This window comes from Danio aesculapii, chromosome 4 (genome assembly GCF_903798145.1).
Source record: "Danio aesculapii chromosome 4, fDanAes4.1, whole genome shotgun sequence".
Lineage (NCBI taxonomy): Eukaryota > Metazoa > Chordata > Actinopteri > Cypriniformes > Danionidae > Danio > Danio aesculapii.
The window spans coordinates 25,688,202-25,712,286 of NC_079438.1; the positions used below are offsets into that span (position 1 = coordinate 25,688,202).

General features: G+C 36.1%; 1 protein-coding gene, 4 non-coding genes and 1 pseudogene across 5 annotated transcripts in view; 2 read left to right on the plus strand and 4 right to left on the minus strand.

The window, feature by feature from the left end:
- Positions 1-24,085, plus strand: part of LOC130222340 (gastrula zinc finger protein XlCGF57.1-like) — a 410,257-nt pseudogene that overhangs the window by 162,513 nt on the left and 223,659 nt on the right.
- The window catches only part of LOC130222333 (gastrula zinc finger protein XlCGF57.1-like), a 159,030-nt gene that overhangs the window by 35,767 nt on the left and 99,178 nt on the right, over positions 1-24,085 (plus strand). The gene's annotated exons all lie outside the window — the stretch shown is intronic.
- Positions 5,604-5,722, minus strand: LOC130224591 (5S ribosomal RNA). The gene has a single exon (XR_008837644.1). It is a non-coding gene; the product is annotated as a 5S ribosomal RNA (ribosomal RNA).
- Positions 11,761-11,879, minus strand: LOC130223804 (5S ribosomal RNA). Its single transcript, XR_008836919.1, has one exon. It is a non-coding gene; the product is annotated as a 5S ribosomal RNA (ribosomal RNA).
- LOC130223595 (5S ribosomal RNA) lies at positions 12,061-12,179 on the minus strand. Its single transcript, XR_008836722.1, has one exon. It is a non-coding gene; the product is annotated as a 5S ribosomal RNA (ribosomal RNA).
- LOC130223985 (5S ribosomal RNA) lies at positions 12,362-12,480 on the minus strand. Its single transcript, XR_008837090.1, has one exon. It is a non-coding gene; the product is annotated as a 5S ribosomal RNA (ribosomal RNA).

Consider the following 24,085-nt stretch of genomic DNA (forward strand, 5'->3'; position numbering starts at 1 on the left):
GAGCATTAAGCAGTACAGACATTTTTCTTTCAAACAATTTACACACAGATATTTTGCCATTCTTCTGTTTAACAACATTCCTTCTATTCCATATCACAATTCTTGCAACTGTTAAAATGAAATTAATGAACCTTGTATTTTTACCTTCTGTTTTACAACCAAATAAAAATAATGTTTCCCATTCCTCATCAACAACCTGTTTTTCAATCCCCATTTCATTTATCATTTCTTTAATTTTTCCAATAAAACATTTTAACTCTTTGCATTTGAAAAACAAATGTAGTATACCTTCATCTTCTTCATTACAAACTTTACATCTTGCATCATTTGCCAAACCTATTTTACACAATCTCATTTCGCTTAATAAACAGTTTTGCCTTAAAATGTAATCAAAATTCTCTAAAACTGGACTTTTCCACCAAGCTCTCAGATTTTGCCATATTTCCTTTGTTTCTATATTGGGATATAATCTTTTCCAGTACTCTTCTGCTTTGGGTATAACAAACACGTCTTTACATAAACATGAATAAAACATCTTCAGTATACCATCTTTGAAAGCATATTGATTTTCTTTAAAGTTAATCACCATTCCTTCATCGCTGTGCATATCCAAATTATTTTCTATCATTTCTTTCCATTCTTTTGGTATATTGTTTTTCAAGTTATTCAATTGATTTTCAATAACTCCTTTAGTTTCGTTTTCATAGTTTTCTATTATTGCATCTTTTATTACTTGCACCTGTACATAACCAGGTATCACTTCATATAAGATATCTTTAATTTGCTTTATTCCTGCATAATACCATTTCTTATAAAAAATAGTGTAATTCCCTTTTTTAATGTAATCATTTAAAAACAGCGGTTGCTTTAAAATCTCTTCTTTACTAAATGTACAATCAATATGCTTTCTAAAATCTCCCCATGCCTTGATAACTTCTTTATAGAATTCTGGAATCCCATTCATCATATTCTCTTTGGGCTTCATCCATAATATATATTCTTGCATTTCCCCACATTTATTTAAAAAATATGTCATCGCATCTTTCCATACGTGTTTTTCTTCTTTCCAGTATTTATTTACAGTTTTTATTCGTATGCTTTTCATTCTGATGAGTGGATCGATTAAACCTAACCCCCCTTCTTCTACTTTACCAATTATGGTATCATAAGCTATCTTGGAAGGTTTCCCGTCCCATATAAAATCTAATACAATAGCTTTTATCTTCTTATATACACTCATTGGCAAACTCACTGTACCTAAAACATACCACATTTTTGATAAAAATAAGGAATTTAAAACTAAAACTTTCCCCTTTAAAAACAAACCTCTTCATTTCCAGAAATGTAATCTTTTTTCCATTCCTTTTAAAACTTCCTCCCACACTAAATCCCTTGTTTCATTTTCATTTTCACCAACCCTTATACCTAAAATCTTCATATTGGTTTTCTCCTCTTTAAATTGGATTTTTTCTGGTAAAACCTTTGTTTTTCCTATTCTCATGTATTTCGTTTTTTCCTTATTAATTTTTGCTCCTGTTCCTTTACAATATCTGTTTAAAATTTCCTCTGCTTTCTCAATACTTTTAATATCTTTTACTATTAAAGTTGTATCATCAGCATATTGAAATATTTTTTGTTCTAACTCTGTTCCTTTTATACATAATCCTCGTATTTGCTTTTCATTATCAATTGCTAACCCCAATGTTTCAGATACAAGTGTGTATAGTAGTGCTGACATTGGACACCCTTGTCTTATCGATCTTGTTACTTTAAAATCTTTAGTTAAAAAACCATTTACTTTTATACAGCTTGTTATATCTGTATATAAACATTTTATCCATTGTAAATATCTTTTTTCCAAAACCAAATCTCTCCATTACATTCATCATATATTTGTGTTCCACTCTATCAAAAGCTGAATCCAAATCTACACTAATTATATATCCTGTTTCTTTTTCCTCTCTCATATACCAGATTATGTCTCTTATATTGTTTATGACATCCGTTATGTCTCTTTTTAGAACCGCATATGCTTGATTTGTTTGGATTATGTTTGGTACAACTACTTTCAATCTGTTAGCTAAGACTTTCGCTAAAATTTTATAGTCTGTGTTCAGCATACTTAAGGGTCTATATTTTTTTAAGTCTTCCTTGTCTCCATTTTGTTTATAAATCATTTTAACCATTCCTTTTTTCATACTATTAGTTAACTCCCCTTTTTCATAAATATCACTGTATATTATATTTAAAATAGGACTTAAAACATTTTTAAAAACTTTATAAAACTCAACTGGTAGTCCATCTATTCCTGGACTTTTCCCATTTCTCAACTGATCAATAGCTGTTTCTATTTCTAAATCTGTTATCTCACTCTCGCACATTTCCTCGTCCTCTTTATTTATTTTTACTGTTATTTTTTCTAATAAGAAATTTTCATCATTTAAAACTACTCCATTTTCTGTAAATAATTCCTTATAAAATCGTCTAGTTTCCTTTAAAATTCCCTCTTTGTCCTCTACAGTTTTCCCATCTTGTGTTTTTATACATTTGATTATAGCTGCTCTCTGTCTTGTTTTTTCTAATTCATAAAAGTATTTTGTACTTCTTTCTCCTTCTACAATGTCTTTAGCTCTGCTTCTAATAATTACTCCCTTACACTTTTCTTCTTCGATTTTCTTCAGCTTTTCCTGTAATTCTATTATTTTGTCAACATTTATCCCATTTACTTTACTCATTTCTTCATCCCATTCTTTTCTAATTTGATTTTCCTTGAATTTCTTTGCCTTTTGTCTTTTTTCTGATATATTTATTGAGTATTCTTTTATTCTATTTTTCAGATTATCCCACCATAAACTTGTTTCTGTTTCAAACACTTCATCATTCACACTATTGATTATTATATTTTCGATTTCCATTTTATACATTTCTATTTTGAACAACTCAGTGTTGAGTATCCACACTCCTGCTCCTTTTTCAATCTCATTAAAATTCATCGTTATCCATAAAAAATCATGATCACTCTCACTATAGGTTTTGTAGAAAACTTTGTTGACATATTGTACTTCTTTCTTCTTACATAAAAACAAGTCAATTCTACTTTGCTTTAAAATCCTATTTACAATTTGTCTTCTTGAATATTCTCTTTTCATACCATTTTGCTCTCTCCATACATCTACCAAATCACATTTCCTCATTAAATTCTGTAGTTCATTCCTTCCTCTGTCTGTTCTAAAATCCATTGAGTCATCTTTATCTATTCTTTGCACGGCAACATTAAAATCTCCTAAAATAAATATGTTTTCATTCTTATCTATTAACTTATCTATTTCCTTATAAAAGTTATATTTCTCCTTTTCCTCATTTGGTGCATGTATGTTGCATACTCTAAAACTTTTCCCACTATACATAACTTTTACAATTATAATTCTTCCATTTGTGTCTTTATAGTCTAATTCTACTTTTTCAAAAATCCCTCTTTTTATCAAAATTGCTACCCCTCTTTTCTTTTCTATATCTCCATTACTAAATATTTCCCCATTCCACAATTTTCTCATTTCATTTTTAATCTCATCTTCCCACTTTGTCTCTTGTAAACATAATATATCACACTTTTTTGTCAAACACGTTAATCTTTCAAACTTTTCACATTTTGACAATCCTCTTACATTCAGTGATACCACACATACATTACTCATTAGGATAATTATTGGATAAACCAATAACCACCATTATTCTGAGTCACTGTCACTTAAACAAATGTTTCTTGCATCTCCTTTTTCAAATTTTTTCCTTTCCATTCTTTCTTTAATCTATTCTCTTCTCATTTTCTGCCGTTGTAGAACAAGTTCAATGTTTAAGCCACTTTTACATCTTGATTTTAAATCTTTTATCTTTTTACCTTTTTCTTTTTTTTCCAGTCCATAATTCCCCCTTTCAAAATCCATTCCTCTTACCTCATTTAGTGCTCTTATTTCATTGTCCTCAGTCCTTTTCTTCTCCTGTCTCTCTTCATTGTTCAGTTCTATAGCGCCTTCATCATATTGTTCTTCATCAAATTGTCCATTATTTGGTTCTCCTTCCTCCTCGTTTGCTCCTTCTCCCAGTTCCATTCCTTTATCCTCTTCCTCATATCTGTCCTCTTCTGTATTGTTTTCTTCTCCAGTTTTGTCCTCCTTCCTTTCTGTTGCCGTATTATCAAGTGACACTTGTATTTCCATCCTTTCCATTTCCTCCTCTTTTTCACAGTTACATCTTGTCGATGCCCTCTCGCAGCCCTGGCACTGCAGAACTTCGCAGTCCCGCACATAATGCCCCTGCTGAAGACATCTTCTACATGTGAACTTTGGGCAGTCTTTCTTCTCATGCTCTGTACTGGAGCAAAGTCTGCACATTTTCAGTTGATTATCATGAATCACTCTGAAATATTGTATCCCTTCTTCTGTCACAAAGCCAACATTGTATGGTAAAGATTTAACTTCTTTGGGAAATTTTACCTTCACAAAGCGTGTTCCGTCTGCCACCATTGTTCCCGGATGATATTTTCTTTTTATTGGAAGTATAGGAGTTACTCCCCAATTACTCAGTTTTTGTTGTATCTCTTCATCCTGTATGTAACTGGGCAAGTTTAGAAAAGATACCATTTTTTCTGTTGCACACAGTTTTTTCATCTCACATTCCTCTCCATTAATCATCAGTCCATTCATCAATATCTCGCATTCTTTTTCACTTTCCATTGTCAGCTCAAATTCATTGTTGTTTTTCCGTCTCAGTCCAAATAATTTGCCAATCCCGACTTTGTCTTCCACTGCTTTGATTATGTTATTTATAGTTGAGTTTTCAATTTCTCTTACCATCATTGTTAGTGTGGCTTCTTTCTTGTAGTCTCTTTGATATCTTGCTTGCTTCTTTAGTTTGTTCAGCATTTGTTGTTTCTGACTTGAATCATTCCTTTGTCCTTCAATATTCTTTTCGCTTTCAATACTTGCATTTGATTGTAGTTCTCCTTTCTTTTCTTGACCACCTCCTTTTCCTTCTTTTTACTTTGAGACAACTGTTGCCCATGTCTCCTTGCTGTTTTCTCCGTTATCTTCATTTAGAGTCTTTTCAATCTTGTTTGTAGCATTTCCTTGTTCTCTGTTCCTTGTTCCGTTTGTGTCCTGTCCATTCTCTTTCTCCATTGTGTCCATTTTGATGTTTTCTAACCCCAAAACAGTGTTACTGTTTGGGGTTAGTGAAAAAAAATCTTTAACTGAAAAAACAATTAAAGTAAACTTTGTAATACAAAAACTAAAAATAAAAAACAAAACTGCCAAAATGGAAGAGCCTCTCTCTTCCTTCTGCCACCTCACACTTCCTGCTGTGCAACAACTGTCACTCACAGTAGAGGGCGTGCTCAGGGTGGTATGGCCGTAAGCGAAAGCAGTCGTCAAGAGTTGGCTATTTAAAAATAGGTGCAGTACCAGGTGCCGAGCGCAACTCCGCTTGCCTTGACACAGCAGCGACAGAAACTACGCCCTTGTCACCTCAATTGTTTACCTGTATTTTTTTTTTTTTTTCAATTAATTAATTAATACATTTTTTTTGCCAAATGAAGGAATTCAAAAAGCTTACAGCACCTGGTATTCCCAGGCGGTCTCCCATCCAAGTACTAACCAGGCCCAACCCTGCTTAGCTTCCGAGTTCAGATGAGATCAGGCATTGCCAGGGTGGTATGGCCGTAAGCGAAAGCAGTCGTCAAGAGTTGGCTATTTAAAAATAGGTGCAGTACCAGGTGCCGAGCGCAACTCCGCTTGCCTTGACACAGCAGCGACAGAAACTACGCCCTTGTCACCTCAATTGTTTACCTGTATTTTTTTTTTTCAATTAATTAATTAATACATTTTTTTTGCCAAATGAAGGAATTCAAAAAGCTTACAGCACCTGGTATTCCCAGGCGGTCTCCCATCCAAGTACTAACCAGGTCCAACCCTGCTCAGCTTCCGAGTTCAGATGAGATCAGGCATTGCCTTTTTTTTTTTTTTTTTTTTTTTTTTTTTTTATTATACTGTTCAAAATTCATACAATTCACTTATTTATACAGATTATACTTCAGACAAAACATTTAAAAGGTCCATATTACATTCATAGCTTCACAACAATGTGTTTTTTCTGTTTTTTTTCACATAAAATGTTCCAAGTTGTATTCCTTAAAAGGTAAAATCACATTTTTAAAAATACATTTTTATTCCTGTGTCATTTAAAATCTTTGTGACTTCTTGAGTAAAAACATCATAAAAAGCCTCCTGCATTTCCTCTAACTTAAAATAATAAAATAGACATTCAAAATATTTCTCCACCTTCCTCTTAAACACATTCCACACATTTAATACAACTTTTTCCTTTTTTGCTACAACTCTTCTCTCCCATATTGCACTTTTCATTAAAATCACAAGTAAATTTATGAGCTTTTATTATCACATTCTTTGTTCAGCCCCAACAGTAACACCTTTTCCCACTCTAGATTGTCGTCTCTTTCTCCTTTCAAAGTTAAAATCATGTTTTTGCATTTCTCATTAAAATCTTTTAACTCATTACAATATAAAAACAAGTGTAAAAATCCTTCATCTGCATCTTGACATACTTTACATATGACACTTTCCTCCATCCCTATTTTGTTTAAAATTACATCTGTAAACACTGCTTTACTCCTGATAAAATATTCTAAATTCTCCAGTTTTGACTGTACAAATTTGCCATTTATATTAGCCCATATATTGTCTTCATTTACATCTTTAAAACGCCGTATCCAGTACTGATTTGCACCAGGTTTCTTAAAAACCCCATCTCTAAAAAACCCATAAATCATTTTTACTGTACAATCTTTAAAATCCCACCATTTCTCTCCAAATCTTACCCTCACATCTTTACTTGGTTTATTTTCTTCCATGTTTTCTATTCTTGTTAACCATTCTGCAGGTATGGCATTTTTAATTATGTCGTATTCCTTTATTAAGTCTTGTCTGTTAAAATCCTCCTTCGCTTCATCCATCACATCAATAACATACTGCACCGGTAAGAATCCTTCCTTAAAGTCATATAAAATATCCCTTACTCTTGTTATTCCCACCTCCCACCATTTCCTTAAAAAACACCACTTTCTCTTGATTAAGAATGTCACTGTTTAAGAATAAAGGCTGATTTAAAATGTTCTCGCGTCCTTGTATATTAAAATGTACACAAGTTAAAAATTTCCCCCATGCTCCAATCAATTCTTTATAAAAATCTGGTAGACCCTCTGTCATGAATGTTTTCATCCTCATCCATAAAATATTATCTCCCATATTAAAATTGCCACTTTTACTTAAAAAATATTCCATTGTTCTTTTCCATGCTGCCTTATTTTCTTCATCCAAATATTTCTTTACCATTTTCACTCTTAAGCTGTTTTTTCTTTGCTCGACGTCTATTAAACCTAGTCCCCCTTTGCCTACTTCTCCAATCAACGTTGCGTATGCTATTCTTGGAGGCTTCCCTTCCCATAAAAAATCTAAAAAACATTTTTTCAGCCTTTTTTCCATCCACAGTGGCATTGATGACACATATAAAATATTCCATAATTTAGAAACCATTAAAACATTCAAAATTAAAACCCTCCCCTTCAAAGTTAAAGACATTAATTTCCAAAACCTCAGCCTTCTTGCAATCCCTCCTAACATTTCCTCCCACATAGTTACTTCTGCTTTCTTTTCATCCCTCCTAACTACAATGCCTAAAATTTTAATTTCATCCATTTCCTTGAATGTAAAATGTCCAGATAAAGCCTCAGTTCCTCCAAATCTCAAATATACTGTTTTATCTTCGTTTATTTTAGCTCCTGAACCCTTACAAAAATGTTGCACTGTTTCCATTGCTTGCTTTACACTTGCCAGATCTTGTAGTATTAATGTGGTATCATCAGCATATTGAAAAATTTTGTTCACTCCCCCCTCTACCTCTATTCCTTTTATTCGTTCCTCATGCTTCACAGCTAATCCCAGTGGTTCTGCAACTAAGGCATATAAAAGTGCAGATAACGGGCAGCCCTGTCTGATTGATCTTGTTATTTTAAAACAGTCCGTTAAAAAACCATTGCATTTTATCCTGGTTATAGCTCCTCTATATAAAATCTGAACCCACTTTATAAAATTTTCCCCAAAACCAAAACTCTTTAACACTCCAAATAAAAAGTCATGCTCCACTCTATCAAAAGCTTTCTCGAAGTCCAGACTAATTAAAAAACCATCTTTCTTCTTATCATTTATATATCTTATTGTGTCTTTAATACTCATAGTTGTGTCAGCAATGTCTCGTCCTTTTATACTATATGCTTGGTTTGTTTTGATTATGCTTAGCATCACTTCCTTTAGTCTGTTAGCTAAAACTTTTGCTAAAATCTTAAAATCAGTGTTGAGCATTGTTATAGGTCTATAATTTTTTAAATCTACTTTATCCCCCTTTCCTTTGTATATCACCTTCATTAAGCCCATCCCCATTCTTTTATTTACCCCACCATTCTCAAAAATCTCATCATATACTTCCTTTAAAATACTAGATAAAATATCTTTAAAAACAATATAAAATTCACTTCCCAACCCATCAATTCCTGGACTTTTCTTTTTGTTCAATTCACTAATTGCTCTTTTTATTTCTTCTTCTCTTACCTCCTTGTCACATTCTCTTTTTTCCTCTTCTTTTACTCTTCATTTGATTAGCTTTAGCAATTCCCATTTTTCTTTTTCTTTTACTCCCTCTGTGCAAAACAATTTCTCATAATATGATCTTATTTCTTCCAAAATCTCCTCATTTTCTTCCACTATGTTCCCATTTTTGCTCCTTATTTCTTTAATCATTTCTGCCTTCCCTCTTGTCTTCTCTAGATCAAAGAAAAATTTAGTGCACTTTTCCCCCTCCACTGTAAATTTAGCTTTGCTTCTTAATCTTGCACCTTCAAATTTCTCCTCCTCCATTTCTTTCAGTCTTCCTTCCAGTTCTTTTATCTTTTGTATATCTTTTCCATTCTCATTTTTCAATTCGTTTTCTAGTTTTTCTTTCAGCTCTTTTTCCTTATGTTTTTTACAATTTTGTAACTGTCTACAGTATTTTATAGTAAACTTTTTAACTAAATGTTTCACATTCTCCCACCACATTCTTTTGTCCTCATTATAAATTTCATTCCCTTTTTCCTTTTGAATAATTTCCTTTATACTTAAAACATAGTCTTCATTCTTTAAAACCGCTGTGTTTAAAACCCATACCCCTGGCCCTCTTTTCACATTACTCCAGTCTAGATTCATAAAAATTGGCTTATGGTCACTCAGACTTGTTTCTTCATATTTGATCTTGCTTATAAACCCTTCAACATTTCTTGTGCATAAAATAAAATCAATTCTTGTTTGACAAAAAAAATTCCCCACTAACTGTCTTCTTGAGTACTCTTTTGTCTGTTCATTCCTTTCTCTCCACACATCAATTAAATTCATTTCCTCCATCAATATTTTCAGTTCTTTTCTCCCCTTATCCGTTTTAAAAACCATTCCCTCAGCCATTTCTAATTTACTAAAAACAGTGTTAAAATCCCCCATGATAATAACTCTTTCATATTTCTTTAAATAAACTCTTAGTACATTAAAATACTCTTTCTTTCTGTTCTCCTCTGTTGGGGCATGAACGTTCACCATAATTACTTTTTTCTTCTCATACTCCATTTCACATATCATACACTTCCCCTCTTTGTCATTATAGATTGTTTTACATAAAACCCCACTGTTTTCTTTTATTAAAATTGCAACTCCTCTCCCCAGCCTCCCATCCCCATTATTGTATAAAATCTCCCCACTCCACCTTTTTCTTATTTCCTTCATGTATTCTTCCTTCCAGTTTGTCTCTTGTAATAAAATCACATCTTCTCGTTTACACATTTCTTTCATTTTTTCAAATTTTCTGATGTCTAAAAGCCCTCTTGCATTAAAAGACACAATTCCTAAAACCATAAATAAGATAAAAACATTCATAAAAACCATCATCTCAGTCCATCTCTTCCAAGCCCTTTAGCAACTCATACTTATTTTCGCATTCAATTTCTCCATCTTTTAGCAGTTTTTTCCTTGCAGTCTCTAAATTAGGTTTTATCTTTATCGATCTTCTTCTTTTTGATGATTTCACCTGTGTCTCTTTGTTTCCCTCCTTTTGTAAATGTTCCTCTAACTCGTCTTGTTCCTCATTACTTTGGTCTTTTGTCTCCACTGTGTCCATTGCCTTTTGAAAACTGTCTGTCATGTCCATTTGTGTCCAAAATATGTCTTCCTGTTGTCCTTGTTGTAAGTCTTTATTATTCAAATTGCTCAATTCTGCTGCTTCCAAAACATTCCTTAAACTGTCAGTCATATCCATTTGTGTCCATGTTGTCTCTTCCTGTTCAGTGACTCTGTCCTTTCCATTAGCCTCATTCTCTTGTAGTTTTTCACATTTAGATTCTGTTCTTCTGTCTTGTGTTGTTGTTTTGTCCTCTGACTGTATATTGTCTCCTTCATACATCTGTCTGTCTACCCGCTGCTCTACCTCCTCCTCCTCTTCCCCCATCCAACATTCACATTTATTTAAAACCTTATTACAATCCGGGCACTTCACCGCATCGCAATCCCTTGCGAAATGCCCCTTTTCCTCGCACTTATAACACTTAAAATCTGGACAGTCTTTCACCACATGATCTGGGCTCATGCACAGCCTGCACGTTTTCACCTGATGGCTGTGCATCACCCTAAAGTATTGTGGTCCTTCTGCTGTCTCTATTCTTGTGCTGTACGGGAGGGACGCCACTTCCTTGGGGAATCTGGTTTTAACAAACCTCGTCCCATCTTCAATATCCGTGCCCGGATAAAACCTTCTTTTAATTTTTGAAATGGGACAAACTCCCCAATGATCCAATTTGTCTAAAATATCTACGTCAGCAACATAGACAGGCAGATGCATGAAGGAGACAACATAATCTCGGTTTTGTAGCCTCTTTACTGTACAGTTTATTCCTTTTATAGTCAATCCGTCTGTTAATACATCAGCATCTTCCTCTCTTTCAAGTGTTACTTCATATTCTTTGTTTTGTTTTGGTCTTACAGCCAAAATCTTTCCATCCCCAATCCTCTCCGTCACTGCTTTAATTAAATCCATTGCTCTCACCTCAGTTGTTTGTCCCATATCCACCGTTACAGTTGCTTCTTTTAAATAAATCCTTTTCCTTGCTTCCTTCTCCGATCGGTTTGTTTCACGTTGTCGTCTGTCCAGTCCATTGTCATTTGCCTTCTCAAATCCGTCCGCCATTGCCAGGTCTGTCACCGTAGATCCGTCCATTTCCAAAAAAATAGGAATAAAAAAAACACTCCTCCCGAACAGCTCACGCTGCTGGGAGGATAAACAAAACAAACTCAAAAAAAGTTTAACAAAAATGTATTTAAGTCAAAAATAAAACTAAACAGAAGAAAATGTGGTGAGCCTCTCTCACCAACTGCAGCCAAACACTTCCTGGAATGTACCACTCTCACACATGCACAGGGGGGTATGGCCGTAAGCGAGAGCAGCAGTCAAGAGTTGGCTATTTAAAAATAGGCGCAGCACCAGGAGCCGAGCGCCGCTCAGCTTGCCTTGAAACAGCACCGACAGAAACAATGCCCTTGGCCCCTCAATAGTTTACCTCTTTTTTAAAAAAAAAATGTATTTATTAATTTTTTTGCCAAATGAAGGAATTCAAAAAGCTTACAGCACCTGGTATTCCCAGGCGGTCTCCCATCCAAGTACTAACCAGGCCCAACCCTGCTTTGCTTCCGAGTTCAGATGAGATCAGGCATTGCCAGGGTGGTATGGCCGTAAGCGAGAGCAGCAGTCAAGAGTTGGCTATTTAAAAATAGGCGCAGCACCAGGAGCCGAGCGCCGCTCAGCTTGCCTTGAAACAGCACCGACAGAAACAATGCCCTTGGCCCCTCAATAGTTTACCTCTTTTTTTAAAAAAAAAATGTATTTATGAATTTTTTTGCCAAATGAAGGAATTCAAAAAGCTTACAGCACCTGGTATTCCCAGGCGGTCTCCCATCCAAGTACTTACCAGGCCCAACCCTGCTTTGCTTCTGAGTTCAGATGAGATCAGGCATTGCCAGGGTGGTATGGCCGTAAGCGAGAGCAGCAGTCAAGAGTTGGCTATTTAAAAATAGGCGCAGCACCAGGAGCCGAGCGCCGCTCAGCTTGCCTTGAAACAGCACCGACAGAAACAATGCCCTTGGCCCCTCAATAGTTTACCTCTTTTTTTAAAAAAAAAAATGTATTTATTAATTTTTTTGCCAAATGAAGGAATTCAAAAAGCTTACAGCACCTGGTATTCCCAGGCGGTCTCCCATCCAAGTACTAACCAGGCCCAACCCTGCTTTGCTTCCGAGTTCAGATGAGATTAGGCATTGCAAGGGTGGTATGGCCGTAAGCGAGAGCAGCAGTCAAGAGTTGGCTATTTAAAAATAGGCGCAGCACCAGGAGCCGAGCGCCGCTCAGCTTGCCTTGAAACAGCACCGACAGAAACAATGCCCTTGGCCCCTCAATAGTTCACCTCTTTTTAAAAAAAAAAATGTATTTATTAATTTTTTTGCCAAATGAAGGAATTCAAAAAGCTTACAGCACCTGGTATTCCCAGGCGGTCTCCCATCCAAGTACTAACCAGGCCCAACCCTGCTTTGCTTCCGAGTTCAGATGAGATCAGGCATTGCCTTTTTTTTTTTTTTTTTTTTTTTTTTTTTTTTTTCTTTTATTATACTTTTCAAAATTCATACAATTCACTCATTTATACAGATTACACTTAAGACAAAACATTAAAAAGGTCCATTTTACATCATAGCTTCACAACAATGTGTTTTTTCTGTTTTTTTCACATAAAATGTTCCAAGTAGTATTCCTTAAAAGGTAAAATCACATTTTTAAAAAGACATTTTTATTCCTGTGTCATTTAAAATCTTTGTGACTTCTTGAGTAAAAACATCATAAAAAGCCTCCTGCATTTCCTCTAACTTAAAATAATAAAATAGACATTTAAAATATTTCTCCACCTTCCTCTTAAACACATTCCACACATTTAATACAACTTTTTCCTTTTTTGCTACAACTCTTCTCTCCCATATTGCACTTTTCATTAAAATCACAAGTAAATTTATGAGTTTTTTATTATCACATTCTTTGTTCAGCCCCAACAGTAACACCTTTTCCCACTCTAGATTGTCGTCTCTTTCTCCTTTCAAAGTTAAAATCATGCTTTTGCATTTCTCATTAAAATCTTTTAACTCATTACAATATAAAAACAAGTGTAAAAACCCTTCATCTGCATCTTGACATACTTTACATGTGAGACTTTCCTCCATCCCTATTTTGTTTAAAATGACATCTGTAAACACTGCTTTACTCCTGATAAAATACTCTAAATTCTCCAGTTTTGACTGTACAAATTTGCCATTTATATTAGCCCATATATTGTCTTCATTTACATCTTTAAAACGCCGTATCCAGTACTGATTTGCACCAGGTTTCTTAAAAACCCCATCTCTAAAAAACCCATAAATCATTTTCACAGTACAATCTTTAAAATCCCACCATTTCTCTCCAAATCTTACCCTCACATCTTTACTTGGTTTATTTTCTTCCATGTTTTCTATTCTTGTTAACCATTCTGCTGGTATGGCATTTTTAATTATGTCGTATTCCTTTATTAAGTCTTGTCTGTTAAAATCCTCCTTTGCTTCATCCATCACATCAATAACATACTGCACCGGTAAAAATCCTTCCTTAAATTCATATAAAATATCCCTTACTCTTGTTATTCCCACCTCCCACCATTTCCTAAAAAACACCACTTTCTCTTGATTAAGAATGTCACTGTTTAAGAATAAAGGCTGATTTAAAATGTTCTCGCGTCCTTGTGTATTAAAATGTACACAAGTTAAAAATTTCCCCCATGCTCCAATCAATTCTTTATAAAAGTCTGGTAGACCCTCTGTCATGAATGTTTTCATCCTCATCCATAAAATATTGTCTCCCATATTAAAATTGCCACTTTTACTTAAAAAATATTCCATTGTTCTTTTCCATGCTGCCTTATTTTCTTCATCCAAATATTTCTTTACCATTTTCACTCTTAAGCTGTTTTTCCTTTGCTCCACGTCTATTAAACCTAGTCCCTTTGCCCACTTCTCCAATCAACGTTGCGTATGCTATTCTTGGAGGCTTCCCTTCCCATAAAAAATCTTAAAAACATTTTTTCAGCCTTTTTTCCATTCACAGTGGCATTGATGACACATATAAAATATTCCATAATTTAGAAACCATTAAAACATTCAAAATTAAAACCCTCCCCTTCAAAGTTAAAGACATTAATTTCCAAAACCTCAGCCTTCTTTCAATCCCTCCTAACATTTCCTCCCACATAGTTGCTTCTGCTTTCTTTTCATCCCTCCCAACTACAATGCTTAAAATTTTAATTTCATCCATTTCCTTGAACGTAAAATGTCCAGATAAAGCCTCAGTTCCTCCAAATCTCAAATATACTGTTTTATCTTCGTTTATTTTAGCTCCTGGACCCTTGCAAAAATGTTGTACTGTTTCCATTGCTTGCTTTACGTTTGCCAGATCTTGTAGTATTAATGTAGTATCGTCAGCATATTGAAATATTTTATTCACTCCCCCCTCTACCTCTATTCCTTTTATTCTTTCCTCGTGCTTCACAGCTAATCCCAGTGGTTCTGCAACTAAGGCATATAAAAGTGCAGATAACGGGCAACCCTGTCTGATTGATCTTATTTTAAAACAGTCTGTTAAAAAACCATTGCATTTTATCCTGGTTATAGCTCCTCTATATAAAATCTGAACCCACTTTATAAAATTTTCCCCAAAACCAAAACTCTTTAGCACTCCAAATAAAAAGTCATGCTCCACTCTATCAAAAGCTTTCTCAAAGTCCAGACTAATTAAAAACCATCTTTCTTCTTATCATTTATATATCTTATTGTGTCTTTAATACTCATAGTTGTGTCAGCAATGTCCCGTACTTTTATACTATATGCTTGGTTTGTTTTTATTATGCTTGGCATCACTTCCTTTAGTCTGTTAGCTAAAACTTTTGCTAAACTCTTCAAATCAGTATTGAGCATTGTTATAGGTCTATAATTTTTTAAATCTACTTTATCCCCCTTTCCTTTGTATATCACCTTCATTAAGCCCATCCCCATTCTTTTATTTACAGCTTCAATCAACGCGTGACGAACAGAACACCTTAAAGATGTTCTCTGATGAAGAGGTGGACCTGGACCTGTCACTCGAGGAAACCATAGAAACCAGACTAAAATCCTTGGAAACCTTCGCGATCGACCAGATATCCAGTTTACAGCAGGACACCAGGGTCCTGCAGGAGGCAGCAGAGAAAGTAATGGAAGGAGACATGGCTGTCTTGAAGGCAGAGGTGGCCTCTTTGAAAACGCTGGTTGCGGACCAAGGCCAACAGCTGCAGGAACTAAGGGACAGGCTGGAAAGGAACAGTGAGCCTGAAGTCCAAGAGATGCCTGCAACTTCAATGGACGACAACGCGCTGAAAAGAAAGCGAGATGAAGAAGAGCTTGACAGCCTTTTAAAACCGTTTTGGCCCGAGAAAGCGGATCCTGATGGCAGAATGACACCGAGACAGCAAGCGTTTTTTCAATTCATGTTGAATGACCTAATCATTACAGACCTCAGTAACCTGGAGAGTGACGCATCGCTGATGAAGTCGGAAGGAGTTAGACGGGCTGTATGGACAGAGGACTGTGTGTCAGATGACTACCTGAAACAAAAAATTAAGCAGTACGTTAAAGAAAGCCACACCAAAATATTACTAAAAAGAGAACAGGAAAGACTAAAGAATTTGGTGGGAAAAAGAAAAGTTTAAAGGTTGACCTGTTTGGTGTATTTGCTGTGATAAGGGGGGTGGGGGGGGGGGGGGGGGGTGTTGATGTGTGTTGGGGGTTCTGCATGGGGGTTTTGAGTGTTCTTTTATACATGTAAAATAGTTCAGAGTGAGAAAAAACAAGCTGAAAGTGCACTTGTAGAGATGTAACTCAATAAACATTTAGAATTGAGACTGTCGCTGTCACCGGACGGTAGCTTCGCTGCGTTTGTTTGGAGTTTAGATTCGCAATTTACATTATCACAAAATACCTTCTCATTCACTAAATATTTATCTCTCCTACTTGGGGTGAACAATCCCTGAACACACTCATACAAACAAATCTACTTTTAAACGTTCTGTCTCCCAAGCATCCACCTGGTGTTTGTAGCTTTAGCCTGCTAGCACCTGCTTTAGCCTGCTAGCACCGCTGGAGAAGCATCGATGGAGGCGCTGGAGCTGGAAGCAGTGGAGTCCCAGATTCGCTCGCTGGAGACGAAGCTAGAGGGCATCAGGGCTCTGCTCTTAACCTGTACTCGCTCGTCTGAGGTATGTGTTCGATACAACGACAATCCTCCTGCCTCCTCAACCCCGTGTGCTTCTCTGTCCAGGCCCAGCGCACCGAGGATGCGGTTCAATCAGGCGTCGTTCACACCGACACCCGGCTACCACGGCCCCTGGATGCAGCCGCGTAAGGTGCTTACCAGGTCCCGGGGCAGAACGTCTCCTCCTCCGGTGTTCGAGATCCCCACGGAGAACCGCTTCGCCCCTCTCCGCGAGACGGGTCGCGATGTGGCCATCATTGGCGACTCAATCGTGCGCCACGTCCGCTCCGCTTCCTCCAAAGGTAACAAAGTACGCACTTTCTGCTTCCCTGGTGCCCGAGTTAAGAATATTTCTGCACAGATACCTACTATCCTGAGCGCTGCCGAGAGCCTCGGTGCCGTCGTCCTCCACGTGGGGACGAACGACACCGGGCTCCGGCAGACGGAGATCCTGAAGAAGGACTTCAGGAGATTGATCGAGACGGTTCGACGCACCTTGCCCGCCACGCAGATCATCGTTTCTGGACCGCTTCCTACCTACCGCCGAGGAAATGAAAGGTTCAGTAGACTTTTTGCTTTGAATGAATGGCTATTAACATGGTGTGAAGAACAGAAATTGCTCTTTGCTAATAACTGGAATCTTTTCTGGGAGCGTCCTAGGCTTTTCCGCGCTGACGGGCTGCACCCCAGTCGAGCTGGAGCTGAACTCCTGTCAGACAACATCTCCAGAATACTTCGCTCTATCTGACTAGTAAGTAAAAATTCACAATTTAGCCATACAGACTCCTATTCGTCCCACACAAATAACAGTAATGCATACCTGGCTAACCCCATACAGACTGTGTCTATTCCTCGTATTATTAGATCAAGAAATAAATGTACTGTCTGCTCCAGAAATAATCTATTAAGAATTAAACCAGAAAAAGCACTAAAAAGTGAAAATACAAATTTCATGAAGCTTGGTCTCCTAAACATCAGGTCACTAGCACCTAAAGCACTTATCATAAATGTATCACTGAAACCTGGCTGAAACTAAATGACTATATTAGTTTAAATGAAGCAACTCCTCCAGGATTCCTATATAAACATGAGGCTCGTCAAACTGGTCGTGGTGGTGGAGTTGCATCAATCTTTAGTGATATTCTTAATGTTAATCAGAGAAACGGACTTATGTTTAGCTCCTTTAAAGTATTAGCGATTAATGTTATGCTTCCGGACACTATGCAAAAACCTATGTTATCTCTCGCTCTAATCACCCTATATAGACCCCCAAGACCCCATGTCAATTTTCTAAAAGAGTTTTCTGATTTTATCTCTGAGTTACTAGTTAAAACTGATAAAATAGTAATTGTAGGAGACTTTAACATCCACATAGATGACGCGAACGACACATTAGGACTCGCGTTTATGGATTTACTACATTCACTAGCGATAAAGCAAAACGTTATTGGTCCAACCCATCGCTTAAAGCATACACTAGATCTAATTCTGTCTTATGGAATTGAGGTCATTGATGTAGACATTATACCACAAAGGGATGATATTACAGACCACTACCTCCTACTATATAAGCTGTGTTTACCTGAAATTAGCAGATCCGCTCCAATATATCGCCCTAGTAGAACTATTGTTCCATCCACCAAAGATGAATTTATAAATAACTTACCTGATCTTTCTCTACTTCGAAATGCACCCGCAAACGCAAATGACCTTGATGTAGTAACCAGCAGTATGGATGCCATCTTTACTAGCACTCTAAATACTGTGGCACCCATCAAACTAAAAAAGGCTAGAGAGAATAAGACTACACCATGGTATAATAGTCATACCCGCACTCTCAAAACAGCAACCCGTGCCCTGGAACGTAAATGGAAAAAAACTCATTTAGAAGTTTTTAGAATTGCGTACAAAGACAGTATGTCCAGCTATAGGAGGGCTCTAAAATCTGCCAGGGCTGAGCACCTCCGCAAACTGATAGAAAATAATCATAACAATCCTAGATTCTTATTTAACACCATTGCTAAATTAACAAATAATCGGTCATCTTTGGAACAAAATGTTCCACCACAAATTAGTTGTGATGACTTCATGATTTTTTTCAGTGATAAAATAGAATGCTTTAGACAGAAAATAGGAGATATTAAACTTTCTGCACCGCCTTATACTTCAGATCCAGTAAACACGCCTCTGAATCTAAATAACCTACAGTGCTTTAAAATCATAGAACAGGAAGAGCTAGACAAAATTATAAATAGCTCTAAATCAGCTACGTGTATATTGGACCCAATTCCAACAAAGTTATTGAAAGAATTGCTACCTGTTATAGGAGAACCTCTTCTTAACGTTATCAACTCCTTTTTTATCTTTAGGCCATGTTCCAAATCCTTACAAGTTAGCTGTTATTAAACCTATTATTAAGAAACCACGACTGGACCTCAGCAACTTAGCTAATTATAGGCCTATTTCAAATCTTCCATTTATGTCTAAAATGCTAGAAAAAGTTGTTTCTGCTCAATTATGCTCCTTTCTGCAGACGAACAATGTTTTTGAAGTGTTTCAGTCAGGTTTCAGAGCTCATCACAGTACAGAAACTGTATTAGTGAAAATAACCAACGATTTACTCTTAGCTGCTGACCAAGGGTGCATCTCGCTATTAGTTTTACTCGATCTTAGTGCCGCATTTGACACCATTGACCATGGTATCCTTATTAATCGCTTAAAGTCTACAGGTGTCCAGGGACATGCCCTACAATGGTTTAAGTCATACTTATCTGACCGTTACCAGTTTGTGAATATTAATGGACAGCCTTCACAAGTAAAGTACGGGGTGCCTCAAGGATCAGTTTTAGGCCCTTTGCTGTTTACAATATACATGCTACCTCTGGGAGACATTATTAGAAGACATGGGATCAGCTTTCACTGCTATGCAGATGATACCCAATTATATATTTCAACTAAACCTGACGAGATGTCTAAACTGTCCAAGCTAACTGAGTGTATTAAAGATGTTAAAGACTGGATGACCAACAATTATCTTCTCTTAAACTCAGACAAAACAGAATTATTACTTATTAGGCCTAAATCCTGTACACAACTGATCTCACAACTTGACCTACAATTACAGGGATAAAAAGTTAGCGTTAGCTCTACTATAAAAGATCTGGGTGTCATATTAGACAGCAATTTAACTTTTAAAAAATCATATATCCCATGTCACAAAAACTGCTGTCTTTCATCTAAGAAATATCGCTAAGTTACGAAGTATGCTATCCATCTCAGATGCAGAAAAGCTAGTCCATGCTTTTATGACTTCTAGGCTGGACTACAGTAATGCACTGTTTGCTGGCTGCCCAGCACCCTCTATTAACAAACTTCAATTAGTACAAAATGCAGCTGCCAGAGTTCTTACCAGGTCTAGAACATATGATCACATCACCCCAATTTTATCCTCCTTACACTGGCTGCCTGTTAAGTTTCGTATTGAATTTAAAATATTGCTTCTTACATATAAAGCTTTAAATAATCTAGCTCCTGTTTATCTAACCAATCTTCTGTCTCGCTATAATCCAACCCGCTCTTTAAGATCTCAAAACTCAGGGCTTCTGGTAGTACCTAGAATAGCAAAGTCGAGAATAGGAGGTCGAGCCTTCTCATTTATAGCTCCTAAACTCTGGAATAGCCTTCCTGATAACGTCCGAGGCTCAGACACACTCTCCCGATTCAAAACTACATTAAAGACCAATCTGTTTAGTAAAGCATACACTCAGTGCACCACTTAGCGGGCTTCCACACTGGTTTCTGCACCTTGTTTATATACACTATGAACAGCAGCTACGCTAATTATTCTCTTTATTCTCCATTTCCACCTGGGGATACTCTTCCCGAGGCCCTCAGACTATGCAGAGTGACTGATTCGATCCAAGACCAACGACGAGATGATCCCAAGGTTTCCATATCCTGGACCAGGCCGTATCCTGAGCAGCTACTGTGGTGGTCATGGAGGAGTGGATAACATGAGACTGATTCCTGTGATGCTCCAGGGACAGACGAGTCTTCGCTGAGGCCAGCTTCCAGCCTCCACCGCTGAGACTGCAGCTCTGCACAAGATGTTTGGCCAGCGGAGAATTTAAAATGGTCGTGCCCAACTGACTCTAGTTTCTCTCAAGGTTTTTTTCTTCACTTTCGCCAATTAGTGAAGTTTTTTTCCCTCTCCGCTGTCGCCACTGGCTTGCATGGTTCGGGATCTGTAGAGCTGCGCATCATTGGATTTGCTCTTCAGTGTTTGGAGCTAAACTGAGCTGAACTTAAACACTAAAAACTGAACTACACTGTTCCAATTTACTAAGACCTTTAATGTGAAGTTGCTTTGACACAATCTACATTGTAAAAGCGCTATACAAATAAAGGTGAATTGAACTGAATTGAATATCATATATAAACACTATTCTGTTTTACGGCTTTAATATGTACTTTAGCTTTAGTTTTCTAAAATTTAACCAATATTTTAGCACATCAAAATTAATTAAATGACATGTCTTTGATTAAAACATTGTGAATCAGGAATTGTTCGTGAAAAAAAAAACAATCACCCAACAAATGCAACACTATCATGCAATGTTTTTGAGTTTAAATTAGCATCTGTGAATGCTGATTTGAATAATTTAAAATTATTAAAAGCACATTAAAGATGATACAGATGAGATAAAACATTCACAAAGCTGTATCTTATGGAAAAACACCAATTGATATGTACTGCATGAGAGTCAGTAAAAAATAAAGCAGATTTTACAAATCTAAATTGCAGAAGAAAAATTTCATAAGAAGAATTTTACAAAAAAGTTTATACATATCGGTGCTGTTAAAAGAACATTTTGCTGCATACATTTTTTGACTCAAATAACAAAAGCTAAGATTATCACATTCACAAAAGTTAAACTAAAATACACAACACTTGTTTGTTGCACCCACGATGAACAATGATTCTAATACACTCCATTTTATTCTCTATCACAAGCTGCTTTTTCATTGTTGCGCCTAAAGTGAACATGCCAGTGTGAGCCAAGGCCAGTCACATTTCCAAAGTCACTTCTAGGGCCTGATCAGGCCAAAGCGGGGTTTCCTCGAGGCCAGCGGCTGGCCTTTTTTTAGGCCCACTGAATACCTTGGCCAAATATACATTGAAATGCATTTTTAAATAAAATACCAAATACTTCACTTTTCAGTGTATCCAAAGAAACTACAAACACAACATGCATCATTAAAGCCACAAGCGAGAAAGTCTTATTTGTTTTATTTTGGCAAGAATAAAAGCAGTTTTTAAGAACCATTTTCAGGACAAAATTATTAGCCCCTTTAAGCTAGATTTTTTTTCGACTGTCTACAGAACAAACCATCGTTATACAATAACTTGCCTAATTACCCTAACCTGCCTAGTTAACCTAGTTAAGCCTTTTAAAGTCACTTTAAGCTGTGTAGAAGTGTCTTGAAAAATATATAGTCAAATACTATCATCATGGCAAAGATAAAATTAAATCAGTTATTAGAGATGAGTTGAAAAAAAAAAAATCTCTCTGTTAAATAGAAATTGGGGAAAAAATGAACAGGGGGGCTAATAATTCTGACTTCAACTGTGTATATGTGTGTGTGTGTATATATATATATAAATATATATATAAATATATATATATATATATATATATATATATATATATATATATATATATAATTACATTGTAAAATACATTCTGAATGAGAAATATGTAACATTAATATATAATAACATTTATAAAAATAACAAAATAAATTTTTCAAGCTGGACAAGTGGCAGGACAGGTTCTGACTTCAGTACATCATTTGCTCTGTTTCATGCTAAAACTTCTCATGAATGGGTACTTATATGCTGATGAGATCAAGGCTGGGGAAAATGCAGTTTACCCTGCTGACAACAACACTTCATTTGCATGCTTTATCTAGACTGTCTCCACCCATATGTATCAATCTCTGTACAAATATATTTAAACTGAGAGCCTGCTGAACAAGTAGAGATCTTTCTATGAACGCCACAGCTACACAGAGTTCTTATTAAAGGATTCTGCTATAAAGATACCCAAAAGCTCTCTGGGTTTGTCTCATCTTAGAAATTCACAACAAGCCAGAATTTATGGCTAACATTAAAACACATCCACAATGGACATAATGTTGACACACAGGCAAAAAAATTATGGGTAAACTATTATATCAATAATAGTCATGCTTATTTATACACATTTGTGCCACATGTAGAAATTTAACCTAACTAAAACTAAATGTTTACTACTAAGCTTTTTTTAATGTACACACATAATAATAATAATAATAATAATAATAATAAGTGGTCTTTTGCTGCCATCTAGTGGTTACATTGATAATTTCTTACAAAATGAATCTTGATGAATGTTTTTAACAGTTGTAAAGCTCAAACTCCTTTAAATTTTGTTTTCAAGAGTTCACACTTAGATATTGCTTGATAATAATAGCAGGTTTGGCAAGCTGTCCGGGAAGAGAATCCTAACCTCGGGCATAACTGAGCCCTGGGCTCTATTTATAGTGAGTTTGGAATGATCCAGTTGGCTTACTAATGATTACAGATGAGAGACCAGCCGCGATCAATCATATCACATGCTCCTCTCAAAATTAGTTTGTGAAACCTCACAACACATTAATTTAATTATAGCAGCTCTTAATCAAGTTTATTACGTCAAATTTCGAAATCACTTAATGTCCTTAATAATTTAAATTAGTTTTTTATTTAATTAATTCGCAATCAAGTTTTTATTTTTTTTTTAATTCTTCAGGTATTCAATTACCTCGCAGGACAGTGCTCCCCCTGGAGATTGGTTGATGCAATTTGACAGTGTAACCTGTGAGTGGCTGTAACTGAACTCAAGTCATCATTAAACCTACCATACTAGAGCAGTAGCCTCAGATTAGCCAAACCCCGAAGGAAAATTAGGATTTTCCTGTCTACTTAGGGTAATTAGTTATCTTGATAACACAATAAACCAACCCCTTTGATGTATTGACTCAACAGTGAAACCACTTAGTTAATCTTGTAATTTGAAAAATTGCCCCACTTCTATTCTTCTCTTCCAGTTAACTACTGCTGCCATTTTGGGATTGTACCTGTGTCAATCATGAAAGCAGAGAACCATAGGACGCTACCAAGTCAAGGACGAAATGGGTCAACCAGAAGAAGGGCGTTTTCAAATTTGATTTTAGATTCGCAAACAAAAGTGGACCACTTGGTGTATGGTGTCAATCCTTATGAGTAAGAAACCAATACTGTCAATGTTACTGTACTTTCTTTTGTATCAGAGGAAATTTAATAAAAATCCCAGTCCTGGGGCCTCATGTACTAAGACTTGCATTGAATCAATAGACGAATTACCATGTTTGTAAACATTCAGGATGAGGGAATGACATCCGATGGAGTACAGTTTGTTGTTGTCTTAGAAATAAGTTATATTGATTACATATTATCTATATTATTTACATAATGCTTTCAGCATATTATAACAGCTCATCACCCAATGATAAGCACAGTTATTCA